The 17,758-nt window shown below is 36.1% G+C and overlaps 1 protein-coding gene, 1 long non-coding RNA gene and 1 other non-coding gene across 7 annotated transcripts in view; 2 read left to right on the top strand and 1 right to left on the bottom strand.

The window, feature by feature from the left end:
- Positions 1-17,758, bottom strand: part of SDK1 (sidekick cell adhesion molecule 1) — a 718,389-nt gene that overhangs the window by 684,102 nt on the left and 16,529 nt on the right. The window lies entirely within an intron of this gene.
- Positions 3,274-3,377, top strand: LOC116657678. The gene has a single exon (XR_004312875.1). It is a non-coding gene; the product is annotated as a U6 spliceosomal RNA (small nuclear RNA).
- On the top strand, positions 5,720-15,094 carry LOC116657512. Its single transcript, XR_004312635.1, has 3 exons — positions 5,720-5,730; positions 13,112-13,114; positions 14,605-15,094. It is a non-coding gene; the product is annotated as an uncharacterized LOC116657512 (long non-coding RNA).

The raw sequence follows: 17,758 nt of genomic DNA, 5'->3' as shown, positions 1-17,758 counted from the left end.
AAACTGGGGAGGAGATTACCCACAATGAAGCAAGAAGAGAAAGAGAGGACTGAACCCTGAAGTGAGGAGACAAAGGAACGAGAAAGGCTTCAGTCAGTGAAATAGGAGAATGAGGCGCCCCAGACTCTGAAGAAAGGTATTCAAGACGCAGAGCCATCTGATGGCATCAGATGCTCGTTAGAGGTTGTCTCTGGAACCTCTAGAATGCTTTCATTTCCCTCCTCATACCTGCTCTTCTCACTCCCAATTCCAAGGGTCTCTGTGTCCCCAGGGACTTCACTGACTCTTGTCTCCTTCGTCCATGTTCCAAAAGTGTCGCAGCTCCTGACAGTAATTTGGAAGGGACAGGAAAGAAGCTAGAAGAATGATTAAGTCACCACAGCTTCTTTTCCTTTCATGCTTGCGCTGTGGTATCTGCTAAGAGTAGAAGGGACCAGAGTGAGGTAGAGTGAGACCTGCCACTTTACAGAACAGAAGAATCACCTAATCAAGGACAAGTCAAAGGACAACAGAGCAATTCTGAAGAACCAGCTGTAGTTGGAAAGCACCCACCTGTGGAGAAAACTGCCTCAAATCTACTCCAGCTGCCTTACTAACAAACCACAGAGGCCAGAAAGCTAAACACCGTATTTCCCAGCTCTCTCCCTGCTGGGGTTCTGGGGTGGACTTCAGTTTGGCCAATCAGATCATGCCAAATGTGAAGCATACAAAACATGAATTTGTATGATCCAACTGAATTAAAACAAGTTGAATTAAGTGGGAGAGAAAACCAGAGTGTGCCACAGCCATCACACACTTGTGCATGGCAGCCGAGGCAGCACAGTTCTGGGGCCAGGAGTGGGCAGCAGCATCCACCTCACCGTCAGCTTTTTGATCAGGCGGGAACATAGGGTCCCCTGGGAGCCCAGGCCTGCAGGGTGCATTTGGGAGTTGCTCCTGGCAGGTCAGGCGTTTTAAAGCCCCCTCAACAATTTAGAAAGACATTTAACTCCCAGAAATAAATCCCTTTCAGTTTAAAGTAATAAGAATTAGATTCTGTTCTCTTCAACTAAACCCTGACCAGCAAACAATCTTCAAAGTTGTTCTAATTCACCCCCAAAGAGTTGAGCAATGTGGCCACAAGAGCAGATAAAGTGAGGTATTCATGTTGGGCTAGGGATACGCATGACAGGAAAGATTAAAAATATAAATCCCAGATATTCTACAAGTAGTCTCTGAGCATCATGGTTTTGCCAGTAACTGGCCCCATTGGCTCCATGCATTCTGGTCTCCATTAGGGATCAGGCACCCCCAGGACAAGAGAACCACAGCTCCCAGTTTCTTCAGCAAGAGATCTGAACTCATTCACAGCATACCTGTGAGAAAACGCCAAAGTCAAACACAGGGCCTTAAGTATCAGCCTCTTCCTTTCTTGGCAATATCCCTTTAAAGGTTATAACATACTGACAAGGAGAAATATAAGAGCCTTTTCTCAACAAAGAAACCCAGTCCCCAGGCTCCATTTAGCCTTCAATTCTAATCAGTGGTAATGTCAAAGTGATAAGCTGATTAGCTGTTTAACTAACACTTAGGCACCTTCAATGATATAATGAGAATAACAAAAATCTTGGCAGATTTACCAAAAATACTGCTTATATCTTTTTTGGGGGTGGGGGGAGGAAGTTATTTGGAAATACAAACACCTTATTGGCTAAACGTCAGAACCCTTCAAAGTATTACTGTCCCCTACAGCATATTATGACATTTCTAGAAACTGTTCCAGCTTTTACTAACTTTAATTATGAAATGCAGGATCTTTTTAAGGCTTATAAATGTATTATTTCTCAAATAAATGGTAGGCCATTTACATTTATTATAAATGGCAATTAAATTTGTTTTTCCAAATATTAACAGATTCCATTATCATCTCTTTATAATTACCCTGACTTCATTTTAAAAGTTATTACTTATTAGAAATGTGAAGGAGGGCAATTTTTAAGTTCTTAAATCCTACTGAACTATATCCCTTTTCACCCACAAAATAAGAATTTATATCTACATAAGATATAATGCCAGAATAATAGGAAGAATGCAAGAACAATTTACAGCACTGACATTAAAGGATAGAATCCTGCTAGGATTAATTTGTACAACTTTAGTCATAGTTATCAGTAAGCCATGCCCCGTACATTAATTATCTAGAAAAAAATGGGATTTAAAGCTACAATAAAGAAAAATAATTTTTAACTTTCTATGGATGACCAAAAATAAATCAGTTTCAATCTCAAAAAAACCTCAGTTACCAATTAGTGTTATTCAAAAATGTTAGTTATTAACTTTAAAGATAATAGGAGTTTGTATAAAGTATTTTTTAATCTGCAATAAAACATCAGCTTTAAAGAGGCTTAATGCTAATCAAAATAAGGCACCATAAAGCTATCTTCTGAAACTGAGAATAGATTCTTTAGTACCTATAAAGTAACAACAAATGTCTTACCGTAAGTATACAAAACTATATCGCAAGGTCACATATAGAACCTAGATTAAAATACCTAAAGCAACTTAGTTACTGCTGCCTCAAAATAGGCGGCACCTAAGACCTTCAAGGAATAAGTGTTTAAGATAAACATGCCACGTCTACCCAATCTGATGAACCCAGTATCAAAAGGTAAGGTGTTTCATCAAGCAAATTCATTTAAAAATGTATGTTCAGATACGATACCAAAAGCACAAGCAACAAAAGGGAAAAAAAGATAAACTGGATGTCAAAATTAAAAACTTCTGTGCTTCAAAGAACACCACCAAGAAAGTGAAAAGAAACCCAAAGAATGAGAGAAAATATCTGGAAATCATATACTAGATAAAATATACTACAACTCAAAATTAATTTTAAAATGTGCAAGGAATCTGAATACATTTCTCCAAAAAATATATAAACAGAAAATAAGCACAGGAGAAAATGCTCAACCTTACTAGCAATCAAGGAAACACAAGTCAAAACCACAATGAGATACCACCTCCCACCTACTAGGATGGCTACAATTTAATTATACTTTTTAAAGTGCAAAATAACAAGCGTTAGCAAAGATGTGGAGAAATTAGTACCCTCCTACACTGTCGGTGGGAATATAAAATGGTGCAGCCGCTTTGGGAGCAGTGTGCCAGTCCCTCAAACACTGACGATCATGACCCAGCAACTCCACTTCTAGGTGTGTACCCAAGAGAAATGAAAACCTGTCCACAGAACAAACTGAACATGGCGGCATTATTCATAACCACCAAAAAGTAAAAACTGTGCTTGCTTTGGCTGCACGTGTACTAAAATTGCAACAACACAGAGATTAGCGTGGCCCCTGCACAAGGATGAAATGCAAATTCATGAAGCGTTCCATATTTTTCATCGCTAGGGGCTGTGGGGTCACCTTTTCCTGCCTCCTGCCACCCCAAGTCATCTGAGTTGTGTGTTATGCAGGAGGAGAGCACGCTGGCCCGGATCTCAAGCTACCCACGTTCTAGTCCTGCCTGTCATTTCCTAGAGTTGTGGCCTGGGATCCTTCCCTGGTGCCACAGCAGCTGAGTGTGCACCCAACCTGAAGAAAATCTGCACACTCCAAACAGTACAGTCAGAACAGAACATAGAACACAGCTTCTGAACAAGCCTGATTTTACCTGTGGGAGAAAGAAGAGCTACCGTCCAGGTGCAACTTGCCAGTGTGGGGGACTCCCTTGTTACCATAAGACCAAATTTCCACCCCGAAACTTCATTTCTGTATAGCATTCTAACCCCCCTCAGTCATCCCCTTCAAGATTTTGCCACACTATGTCCTATCCAGTATGTCCCATAAATTGAACAGCTTTTTACTTAAATTTACAAAGCTCAGTAGCCTCATACTTCTTTTATAAATGGATATCCACCATCATTTATCCTAAACAAAGTCTTCATAAATATATACAATCTCTTTAAATGTAAAACAAAAAGTAAAAACAACCCAAACATTTGTTCATCAACTGATGAATGAATAAATAAAATGTGGCATATCCATACAATGGAATAATATGCAGCCATAAAAAGAAATGAAGTACTGATACATGCTACAAGGTACATGAACCTTGAACACATGATGCTAAACAAAAGAAGGCAAACAGAAAAGGATGGCATACTGTATGACTGTGTTAAATGCCCGGAACAGGCAAATCTATAGAGACAAAAAGTGGATTAGTGGCTCATCTAATTAAGTGCTAATTAGAGACTGGGGTTAAGTTAGTTACCCTAAGACTCTCTAACTCTGTAAGACTCTAAGGATAGAGGGATTATAGCTAAGTTGTTTGAGGTTTAAGGTGATAAAAGTGTTCTAAAATTGACTGTGTTGTCTGGTTGCACAACTTTGACTATACTAAAAGCTACTGAATTTTACACTTTAAGTGAATGAATTGTTTGGTATGTGAATTAAATCTCAATAGAGCTGTTTAATTTGAAAAGCATATAAACAAGGAGATCAAAATGAAAAAAGAAGAAACAATCTTTTTCACCCCAGTGTCATAAGAGTACGTCATGAAGGTGGCCCAAAGGCACAGGAGCTGAAAACATACATGAGTACAAGCAACTGTCTGCAAAATGAAAACTGACATGGATCATAACAAACGAATTTTTTCAAATTCGTATTAACAAAATGTGAATTAATTTAAATGAAAAAACTTCATGTTCATTGTATTTCAAAACATACCTAAATAATGGCTGCAACAAGGGAGAGGATAAATAGCATTTATGAACACAGTAAGATACATTTGTGAGAACTTTTGTTTGGGTAATTCAACACTATCAGTATGTTTAAATGTACATATCCAGCATTTCATTGCAGGAATTACACCTTTCGGGTTTTCTTGCAAAAAAAAGATGTCGAACTATATAGATAAAGATGATCACTGTATCACCATTTCTAATAACAAAAAAGAAGACAACTTACAGGTCCATCAAGGACTGGTCGTGAAAGTTGTGGTATAAGTGGAATACCACACAGTGACTGATAGAACTATGTGTGCATTTACAGAAAGATCTCTAAGACATATATGAAAAAGGAATGGTCAATATAGAGGATATATAACTCTATCTGTATAATCTTTTAAAAATACACATATATACTAACATCAACAAAGATCTGGGATGGAGAAAATACAAAAAAAAAAAAAAAAAAAAAAACAGTTACCCGTGAGTAGAATGATTAGGGAAAGGAGACATTTTTTAGATAATGAGTTTTTCTGCTGTATGATTTTTTTTAACCAAATGAGTTGTTGTTCTTTATAAATAAATATATTTTTTAACCACAGTGCCTTTCTGTGTGAAGTTCGGGGTATGGCTTACAATACAAGCAACCTATATCACTTAAACTAGGATGTTAGCATGATCTAAAATGAAATCATCATAATTTGCAAGTAACTTCAATACATACGCCTAAAAGCAAATGCAAAGAGCTCATAAACATAGACCTTAAATAGGCTTGATTCTGTTTTATGATACATTAGTTCATTTCAAATAATTCAAAACAACACTATAATGCACTAATCAGATGGGATGAAGTGAAAACATTTTGAAATATCTGTCACTTGCCTCTAGAAGACCTCTCTTTGTTTAACAGCTATAATATTTCAACTATACATTTCAACATTATTCTCCCTGTTTTCAGAAGGAACACTGAACATATACAGAATAATACCATACTAATAATCTGTTATTTTTAGGCTATGCTATTCCGAGTATGTTCTACACCTTAATCTCATTTCCAAAGACTCCAAAGGGGATAAATGCGGAAAATTATCATCATCCTCTTTTTATATATGCATAGTGATCAGGTACCAAAAATGCATAGTAGATCACTCACTACATGAAACAACAATGATATCATAGGTACAAAGACCCTTTGGGCCAGAAGTGTTTCAGAATTCAGAATTCTTTGCGTTTTAGAACAGTAATAACACAGCACTACGTAACACCCCCTGGGGCATGGGAAAGCACAATAGAATCTAACGTATTACTATTTCTGCAAAGAAATGTGTGAATATTCACACCAAGAAGGATAAATAAAGACATATACATTCAGGTCAAGTTTTGCAGCCAATGAGTTATAAAAAAACATTTCAGAACTTTTATTTTGAAACTATACATAGGGGATTCTGGACCTATCCTGGGCAACCTTCTAGCCAGAAAGTTATTCTTTTCTACAAGAGTGTTTTCTTGTATGGCAAAATCACTTTAAATTTCAGAGTTAAATTCTTTTTTGGAGATATGGGTATGTAGAATAAAACCTGACAAAGATCATCTCAGGTTTTCCTTGAAATCCAAAAGCATCATTCGTGCCAATAACTAATCACTTGCTTTCATCAGCTGTATATAAACAAAATCAGTAAAAGCTAAGTATGAGAGCCAGAGGAGATAATTTATTGCTACTTAATTAGTAGCTTCTTCCTTGCTATCTCCCTGAAACCCTCCCACGTGACACAACTTTAGATAGTTGCACCCATTCACCACCCTCTTTCCTCAGTTTTGTCTTAACCAAACTAAAGATCCCCACCAACTTCCTCTGTATGACTACGCCCTAATTTCCCCACACTGACCACTCTCTTGTGGATATGCCCATTTGTCAGTATCCTTCTGAACATGTCACACCCAGGACTAAATGCTGATGTTATCTGACCAGCACAAAGTCTAGTTACTTTCCTGGAACTGAATATTATCCTTACATCCAACATCTTAAGATTATTAAACCTAAGTTCTAAATTACACTAATGCAACTGGTATAAAACTAGAGAAAGAAAACCAACTAATTCACTGCTAAATTAAAATGTATAACCACTTTGTACCCAACATGTATATAAAAGAATACGCATTCTCAGTAATCAAATAAAATAAAAATGGAGTGTTAAGCAATAATTTACTACACATTAAATGATAATGTCTGGTACTTGCTTCACAATGAATGGGCGGAAGGGAACAGGTGGGATGAGAAGAAACAAGATTAACAATGAGCTAAAATTACTGAGGTGAAAACCTGGGTGATAGGTACATATTCCAATGCTGCACATGTTTACATTTTTTGTGATAAAAAGTTAAAGCAATAAAAAAATAAATGAAAGATAAAATGGGAACAAAGAAGCTATCAGTTTGCATATTTCTGACTTGCAACAATTTTAAAAGACTGACAAACCAGCAGCTGGTGAGAAGTTGTGGAAATGAGGACTTAGTCAAAGTATAAATTAACACTACCTTTCTCAAGGGCAGCCTGGTGATATGGAACAAAATGGACATACTCTGGGATGCAGCAATCCTCCTCCAAGGTATCTACCCTAACTAAGGTGATTATCAGACAAGCAGGAAAAGATATATACCTAACCATATTCATCACGTCATGATTTAAGGGGGAGAAGAACTTGAACAACTTCAATGCCTATTAATCCGAGAGTTAAGGAAAATCTGACTTACGGTGGAAGAGTATGCATCTATCCACTAAAAATAACGGTGCCTGTCTATATTTATAGATTTGAAAAGCAACAGATTGTTGAGTGTAAGATTAAAGAATAGCATACAATTTGATCCCACTTCTATGGGGATGTGTGTACTTATACATATGTTAACAATGGTTAATCTGTGGGGAGGAAGACTTCTGTTGATGTTTACTTTCTTTTCTTTCCCAGTTTAATTTTTACTATCTATAGTTTTCTACACTCAACCTTTTTTTTTTTTTTAAAGAACAAGTAGCATTTTTACAAATCCTAAGCCATAGGCGGAGGTTTAGGGGGTGGTGGCTAACCATCTTATTGGTGTTACATTAAGAGATATTTAACAAGTCATATACAAATGCCTAAGAATGTAATTGTCTTTTTCTTTGGTGGTCTCTTTCTCCCAAAGAGAATGTATATGGATACAACCAAGTGTGATGGTCTTTTTCAGGTCTCTCAAAGGGAAAACATTTGACTCAGGCAATCTAGTCATGATTTCTAAAAGCCTGCAACTTTTACTATAACCACCATCTATAAGCTCTTCCTGCTCACAAAAAATTAGTTGAATGAAATGTCAGAATTTCAAGGGGTCTGAGGATTATGTAGTCTTTTTTTTTAATGTGTAAGACATTATTCAGCAATGGTTCTAGTGCTTTCAAAGATATATAAAACTACTATTCAGCAATACTAATAATTTTACACAAAAAGCTGGTTTATTTTGTTGATTTGCACTTTAATACCTTAAGACAGTTCTATGATGGAAATAGTTACTGTTATATTCTACCTTCTATAATTAAAATCATTATGATCCCCGGGAACCAGGATTACATAAAACGAGCTTTTTCACATGATTTTAATAAAAAGAATTGTAAGTGTAATGTCTAAATTCTCAAATTAAAATGTATCCAAATTTTTCTCCTTTTAAAGTTAGTATCCTTTGAATATTAATGAAAATAAAAAGTAAAATTACTTATGTCATGTATAAATATATGCAATAATCAGTGAGGTTAAGAGAAATACAAAGTAATAGGTTTAGATGACCCATACAAAGGTTAGGATATTATATGTAAGAATGGGACTGCTAAAATATAAATAATAAGAAAAAATAAGCTATTGATCCTCAGATCGTGAATCTTTGAGTATCAATGTTTATGTTATGGTCTATTACTTTAAGTTGTCAAATTTCTACATTAGAATAACACATCAGAATCTGTGTTTCAAGACGGACCTGTGAGACTCAAGTATCACCAAAATGTGGTGAGGAAGACAAGAAGCTGTCCTTCACGGTGGGTCTAGGGTTCTTTTTGTAATGGTGACAATAAATGCAATTCTAAGGACACATGATGAATAGGTATTCCATCAGCAAATTCTACCTTGTTATATGGGGCTTGAATATAGTTTCCTAGAGCTTGTTCTCTGTTAAAAGAGAAAAATTCAACATGGAAAGCTTGCTGTATGCTAAAACAGAAAAATTCAGCATGGAAAAAGGACTTCCTTTCGAATGTTGGACCACAAGAACTTTCAAACATATAGATTCTGCAATCTCGCCCTATACTTTTTTGCTGTGCACAGGTTTAACAAAATTAAAGAGAAAAACTAAAATCTCTGGTCTTAAAGATACAAAACCAACCACCACTTCAAACTGACCCCATTAGGATGACTTTCTTAAAGAACAGTTTTCCAGTTTCTATTTTATTTTAACAGCAAAAGTTAAGAACCTACTCTTGTTTTGAGTGCAAAGCTCATTTTTATAACTAGAAGTTAGCTATACAGTGAGAGTTCATTTCCTGTTACTGAGCAGATAAGGAATCTAGCCTCACAACACCTTTGCTCACAAGGTCCCATCCTCTGTAAGAAACAAACTTTCAAGAGCTACCTCTTAACTACTCTTACCCCATGCTCCAAACAGGTTAAAGATCATCTTTTATACCTACTTCTTAAAATATTTTTTAAAAAGGACTAAGTAGACTTAAAGTTCATCAAATGAATGGGCAAACAAAGCACTGCTTTCAAAGGGGCCATACAGTAGTCAGGCTTCTGGAACACTGGTACGTGTTCTAATGTTTTGATTCGGGTTTTAATTACATATGTGTGTTCCATTTGTGAAAATTTATCAAGTGATATATCACTTGTATACCTTTCTGTACATCTATTTCAATAAGAAGCGTACTTTTAAAAAACAACATTCTGCTTATAATTTTAAAAAAAGTCTACTAAATGGTTTCAAATGCTAAGATAAAGGAGAGGAATGTCAAGAAAGATCATCTGAGCCTGAATCTGCAAGGTGAGAAAGAGAAACATGAATCACATCTCCCTAGAACAATAGATACTATACTTCACTATGGGGACCAACAGTCCATTTAAACTCATTTCTCTCAAGCTTATCTTCACATCATGAGATACATCACATGACTAAAATCCTTGTCACACATGCAGCAATATGAGATCAAAGGGCTTGAAGAAATGGAAACAGATCATATAAACCCTGAAATTAAAAGGCAGGGAAAGATATTTTACTGGATAAAGCAGAACCTCTACCCAATCTGTCAAAATATCACTAAACTATGAGCACTGCAGTAGGCAGAATTTCAAAAATGTCCCACTCCAATCTCTGGAACCTGTGAATACTGTGATGTATGGCACATTTTAAACCTCCAGCTAGGGAGACTATCCCAGTGGGCCTGATCTGGGCACATGAAACCTTAAAAGCAGGAAGTCTCTCTGGCTAAAAGCAGCAGTAGTCAGATTTTCAGAGCATGAGAAGGATGTGGTGTGCTGTTACTGGTTTACAGATGGAGGGGTCATGTGAGAAAGCAGGCCTTAGGAGCAGAAGAATGGCCCCAGCCAACATGGAAAAGGGACCTCAGTCCTACAACAGCAAGGAACTGAACCTGATCAACAGTGAATGAATTTGGAAGTGGATTTTCCTCTAGAAACTCCAGCTATATTATGAGCCACCCAAATGCTGGCCCACATTATCCATATTTTTTCTTCCTATCTTTTACAGCAAGCTCTAAAAATTCAACAAGTACAGACATAAAAGGTGATAAAGAAACAACTACACAACACATTCATTCATTCAACAGGTATTTACTGGGTTACTATTATACAGTGGGCACTGTGCCAGGTGCAAGGAATAGAATAATGAATAAAATAATCCTATATTTTGAAGTTCTCAGACTGGTGAAAGAGACTGACATAGTGAAGTATAATGAGGAAGGTACAAAGATAGGGAGATGCACAGGATACCGTGGAAATCAACACAATTCTTCACGTGGTGGACACCAAAAACAGACAAGCTGCAAAGATGTGGTGATACCTGAGCTGAGATTCAAGGAATAAGCTCAAGTTTACCTAGCCAAAGATGGGGTGAGAGAAGGGGGCTGGGGGCAGCATTCAGAGCTAAAGGGACCTGCAAAACAGAGGCAAGGAGGTAAAAACAACATAGCGTGATGGGGAGAAGGGAGCACAATTCAATATTCTGAGAATGCCAGGTGAAACCAAGAAGAGATTACACAGCAGAGGAAACAAAGCTCAGATTATGAAGATCCCCAAAGGCCTCAGTAAGAGTCATTGTAAGCAGAGACTCATAGTGAGACTTCTGTTTAGGAAGCTATGTGGAGGCTGGATTTGACCAAGAATTGTGCAGAAAAATCAGTCAGAATGATGAGGACAGATTTTAGAAATATTTAGATATGTAAAATCCAAAGGATTTCAAAACTGACTAAGTGGATGCAGCAGGGGAGGAGGAAGAGTCAGGAAGGAAGAGGCAGACTCAAGATGAATCTCAGGATTCCAGCTGAAGTGACTCAGTGGATGATGGTGACACCAAAAGATGGAAAATACTAGCTAAAACAGGCTAGGTTACAGAAGAACAAGAGAATAGGCTGGAAAGATGTTTAGTGACGTCTAGAGGCAGGTGAAGAGCTTCTAATGCTAGGCTCAACTTGGTAAGCTTTGGAAAGCCAAATAAAATTTCTAAGACTAAAAAGTAATCCCCAAGGTATTCTTTGAAAAGGCTGTTAGTCATTAAAATAGCCCAGACAGTAGGTGGAGTCCACAATCAGGTTGAGGCAGTAGAAAAACAGGGAATGTATATGAAATATCTTCCTACAGAAACAATGGTTTTATTTCCGTATATGGTGTGAGGAAATGTTCTAATCTCATTCTTTTACACGTAGCATTCAGTTTTCCCAGCACCACTTATGAAGAGACTTTTCTCCATTGTACATTTTTGCCTTCTTTTCCATAGATTAACTGGCCATAAGTATGAGAGTTTATTTCTGGGCTCTCTATTCTGTTCTGTTGAACTATGTGTCTGTTTTTGTGCCAGTATCATGCTGTTTTGATTACTGTAGCTTTGCAGTATAGTCTGAAGTCAGGAAGCATGATACGTCCAGCTTTGTTCTTTTTCTCAGGACTGCTTAAGCTATTCGGGGTCTTTTGTGGGTCCATATAAATTTTAGGATTTGTTCTAGTTCTGTGAAAAATGTCATGGGTATTTTGATAGGGATTGCATTAAATCTGTAGATGCTTTGAGTAGTATGAATATTTTAAAAATATTAATTCTTCCAAGCCAATATCATGGGTATCTTTCTTTGTATCATCTTCAGTTTCCTTCATCAATGTGTTCTATTCTTCAGAATGTAGGTCTTTCACCTCCTTGGTTAAGTTTACTCCTAGGTATTTTATTCCTTTTGATGCAATTTTAAACGGGATTGTTTTCTTGTGTTCTCTGATAGTTCATTCTTAGTGTATATAAAAAGCAACAGATTTCTGCATATAAATTTTGTATCCTACAACTTTACCAAATTCATTTACTAGTTCTAAGAGTTGTTTGGTTGAAGATTTATGGTCTTCTACACACAGGATGTCATCTGCAAATAGTGACAGTTTTACCTCTTCCCTTCCAATGTGGCCACATTTTCTTTTTCTTGTCTAATTGCTGTGGCTAGGACTTTAAATACTATGTTAAATAGAAGTGGCAAGAGTAGGCATCCTTGTCTTATTCCTGATTTTAAAGATCTTCAGCTTTTCCCCAATGAAAATATAAACGATGTTATCTGTGAGTTTGTCATAAAAGGCCTTTATTATGTTGAGATATGTTCCCTCTATACCACTATGATGAGTATTTTTCATCTTGAATGGATGTTAAATTTTGTCAAATGCTTTTCTATTAAGATGATATATAATTTCTATATCTATTAAGATGATATGTAATTTTTATCCTTCCTTTTGTTAATGTGGTGTATCACATTGATTTGCAAATACTGAACTATCTTTGCAACCCTGGAACAATCCTACTTGATCATGGTGTGTGATCCTTTTTATATATTGTTAAATTCTGTTTGCTAACATTTTATTGAGGATGTTTGCATCTATATTCACAAACATTGGCCTGTAATTTTCTTTAGTATAGTGTCTTTGTCTAATTTTGGTATCATGGTAATGGTGGCCTCATAGAATCAATTTGGGAGTGTTCCATCCTCTTTAATTTTTTGGAATAGTTTGAGAAGGATAGATATTACCTCCTCTTTATATGTTTGGTAGAATTCCCCTGTGAAGCCACCCAACCCTGGACTTTTGTTTGCTGGGATTTTTTTTTTTTAATTACAAATTCATTATCACAGCTTGTAATCAGTCTGTTCAGACTGTCTATTTCTTCCTGATTCAGTCTTGAAAGGCTATCTGTTTCTAGAAATTTATTCATTTCTTCTAGGTTGTCCAATTTGTTGGCATACAATTGTTCATAGTATTCTGATTTTTTTTATATCACTGTGGTATCAGTTGTTACTTCTCTCAATTTTTTTATTTTGCTTATGGTAGGCAAAGCAAGGTCTGAGTAACATTTTTAAAAGGAAGTCAGGAAAAGATGAAAAATATATTCATTTATGAATTTATTCCCAAAATACATGCTTACTATAAGTCAGATATGGTACTAGATGATGCAATGTCAACTCTGGCTTGAGGGATTACTGTATTTGAGGTTCTGCTGGGATGAATCAGACCCAAAGCTCAGATCAGAGGCTGGAATGAGGAGATACAGATGAACTCAGCTGTTTAGAAACAACAGCTGACAAAGAGTAGATAAGATTATACGGAAGAAAAGGCCAAAGATGAAACCCTGGGGGAATGACTACACTTAGGAGATTAAGGAAAGGGAGGAAACAGCATAAAACTTTACACATTAATTCCCTCAAAATGCTAGGCTATAATTGATTGAGCATGATGCAAGTTCAAAGTTCTGAGAAAGACACTCTCTCTAGAATCAAGGAATCTATATACTACAATAAGAGTTTATGTGTACATAACTATAATACTAAATGGAACTTATGGGTATGCTATGGAAGTTGGAGTACTACTCTAGATTAGGTAAATTAGGGAAGATTCCATCAAGGAGAATGTATCTGAGTTGATCCTTCAAAGAGGGAAAGCATAGACAAGAAGGTAACGTAATAAAAGGAAATGATAAGCAGTAACAATGGCAGACTTTTACAATATTTTAGTCAATTTTTGCAACTACTCTCATTTCATAAAGGAAAATAATAATCAAAAAGTTGAATGTAGGTAAGAGTATGTTATGGCAAAGAACAGGGACACTCTTCCTCAGTTTGGTACAGATCCTCTTGATGTTTTGTATGATCAAGAATCAAAATCCAAAGTGGATATTCACTTAAATGTTTATATTTTAGTTGAAGAGAATATACCCATGTATACAAAACATAACAATGCTCTCCTGTAAAACACTCAGGAGTATCAGTAATAGGGGCAGCCACTGACCTGGGTAAGCCATAACCCTGACACTCTACAGCAGTTCTCACAGGAATAAAGAAATGATGAAATGTATTTGAAGCACTAAAGAAAAAACTCAGGTAAGAATAAATGATTTTCGCTTTCAAAGATATCATATTTAAGACTCTGGGCCTTTGCTGCAGAAATCCCACTTTGAAAAATCTATCACACAGATACACCAGTACAAGTGTAAAATTACCCACATGTAAGATTATGCAATATTATGCAATATGGACTATTTGGAATAGTAAAAGACTGGAAATGGGACCAAAGCAATCTGGACACAGGTTGACTAAACTATATCCATATAATGAGGTACTATGCAAAGACAGCAGGTAGCAGGGGAAGGAGAAAAGAGAGAATCCCTATGTACTAATATGGAGAGATTTCCAGATTACATTGTTAGGTCGAAAAAAATCAAGTTACAGAAAACATTGTAAGCAATATGCCATCTTTTATATATGACTGGGGGAAATAAGAACATGTGTGTATATTCATTTGTATTTGCAAAGAGAACACAGGAAGAATAGGCAAGAAACTAACAACAGAAGGAGAGAAAATTACAAATCATATCTGATAAGGGTTCAGTTAGTATTCAGAATATAAAAAGAATTCTCACAACCCAACAAAAAGACAATACAATTCAAAGATGGACAAAGAACTTGAGACACTTCTCCAGAAATAATATACAAATGCCTAACGATCATATGACAAGATGCTCAACATCATTAATCATTAGGGAAATGCAAATCAAAACGACCAAGACATACCACTCACACCTACTAGGATTACAAAGTAGGAAAAAAGCACTGGCAAGGATGTGGAAAGACTGGAATTCTCATACATTGCTGGTAGGACTAAAATGGTTCAGCCACTGTGGAAAACAGTTTGACAATTTTTCAAAAAGTTAACCATATAATTATCACATGATCTAGCAATTCCACTCCTAGGAATATACCCAAAAGAAATAAAGCCAAGTACTCAAATGCACGTACATACATTTCATAGCTGCATTATTCACAACAGCCAAAAGGTGGAAACAATGCAAATGCCCATCACTGGAAGAATGGATAAACAAATTGCGGCAGACACATACAATAGATTATTATTTAACCATAAAAAGAAATGAAGTACTGATACATGCAACAACATGGATCAACTCTGACAACACTGTTAAGTGAAATAAGCCAGACACAAAAGTTCTCATACTGTATGATTCCATTCATATGAAATACCCAGAATACGTACATGTATACAGACAGAATGTGGATTTGTGGTTGCCCAGGGGGAAGGGCTTGGGGTAGGGGGAGCCGGCAGTTACTGCTAATGGGTACAGGTTCCCTTTGGGTGATGAAAATGTTCTGGAACTAGACAGAGGTGGTGACTGCATAACACTGTGAATGTTACCAAATGTCACTGAGCTATTCACTTTTAAATGGTTAATTTTACGTCATGTGAATGTCACCTCAATTTTAAAAAATATTTTTAAAAGAAATAAGCTAATAAAAATGGTTACCTGTGACAGGGGAGGGGGCAAACAGACTGAAGGGAAGTGTGTAAGTAAGACCTCTCTGTAGACACTCCTACACGGTTTGACCTTTGAATCTGATAAATATGTTCACAAAGCAGTCAAAAACAACTCCACATTAGTTTTATTAAATCTAAGCTTTAAAAAATAACTTCTCTTTTGTTACAACATGACAAGTGTTTCTTTGCAAAGTACTTTCTTTACAGTACCTTTAAGTGTGTTTTGTTTTATTTTCTTTTGTTTTAAGAGTGTGGCTTTTTTGAGTTCTTACAACAGCATGACAGGTTCTGATACCCTCCCCTGATTTACATTTCTGGGTTGAGACAGGGGTACCAGGACAGGCCAAACTCACTGCCCACAGCCTAACCAGCAGGACCCCATCATCAGCACTGCAACAAATCAACTCAAACTCAATGACCTAGGAAAATCACAGATGAGTTTCTAATTCATTCTGACTTTGATTTTGAGGCTTCTAAGCAATCTGTCAAAAAAAAAATTCTATAGCATCATCTTTCTTCTGGATTTTTTAAGATTTTCGAATTTCAGAAAAAAATTATTTTCACGTATGATAAATACACTTAATAGTTTTCATTCCAAAAGCCTTTAGTAGATAAGCTCTGACAAATCTTCAAGTTTTAGCACAGTAAGATATCCCTACATCCTATGTTATGTTAGCAAAAGTTACATTTCGGAAGAAAAATACAGAACTTGTGATCCTCTCTTTCAAAGTCTACAGGCTACAATCACTGGTCCTCGAGTGCAGGGTTTATAAAGCAAGACTGTTTAGCTTTAGCCACACTGTTCCTTCGGTACCAAGGTAGTAATTTCTCTAATTCCTGAGATCTATCAAAACCATTATTTTAAACTTGTTTGTCAAGCATAACCCTATATATAAAGCTTGGTCTTACTGTATAAGCAGCAAAAGATGTATGAAAGGTCTTACTTGATTTCTTAATAAAGATGAGTAGTTGAACAAGTTTCATACCTCAAGCAGGACTTATTCTGGGATAGCTGTAATTATTATTTAAAAGAGAAACTGCTTAAAATACATGATATTTTTACTAAAATCTACAAAGGCCATGAACTGGCATCATAGATTTGGTTTGACTTCTGATGACTTATTTGTAAAGAATAAAAATTAGTCAAAATGCTTCCCCTATCTTTAAGGTTTTCATACACCAACCAAGAAAAAAAAATTAATATTAAACAAGGCCAGTTTTTTTTTTTTAAGAAGGACCTCTGACACTGAAATACACAATTCCAAGTGCTAAGCAGCAATTTACAGGAACATGAGTTCTTATTCTGTATAATATAAAAATCTATTTTTTTTAACTTGTAGCTTTCTCCACAGAGTTCAAGGTATTGTATGTAAAGAAGAACAGGGATAGGAAAAAAAAACACTATAACTGCAGAGGAGGGCAAAGATGTCTGGAAATTAGAACGTCTAACTCTTTCAGTACATAAATGCATGTGAGAGGGGTAGGGAGAGAGGGGAAATGTGTATGAAGCAGAAGCATTGGTGCTTCTTAAACCCACACATCAAAATAGAATAGGGCAAGGAGAAATGAATCTGGAAGAATCATTTCAAAAGGCAAAAGAATTATGATTCTGCCACACCATACCCTCCACCACTTCAGGGCAATTCTAAAGTAAAATTCATTTTCTCGCTTTCTCAGAAAGCTTTGGTACAGAGTTGACTCGTCATCTCTTTAAATGTTCAAATTTTCAGAAAAGTAAATGGAAAAAAAAAAAAGGACTGCTAAGAATGGGTTAGATCTAGGCAAATGGAAGAGGAAATCTGATTTTTAACATAGAGGAACAGTAACAAAAGTTAAATCCTTGAAGAGAACATTTCAAATGTATTTCAATTGCTACATTTCTACGTATTTCCTTCAATGATTATAGTTCTACGGCAGAAAAGCTATTTGAGTTGGCAATAAACAGACCAGGGACACGCAGACCATCACC

The sequence above is a fragment of the Camelus ferus genome, chromosome 18 (genome assembly GCF_009834535.1).
Source record: "Camelus ferus isolate YT-003-E chromosome 18, BCGSAC_Cfer_1.0, whole genome shotgun sequence".
Classification (NCBI taxonomy): Eukaryota; Metazoa; Chordata; class Mammalia; order Artiodactyla; family Camelidae; genus Camelus; species Camelus ferus.
This window is presented reverse-complemented; position numbering and strand designations above follow the sequence as displayed.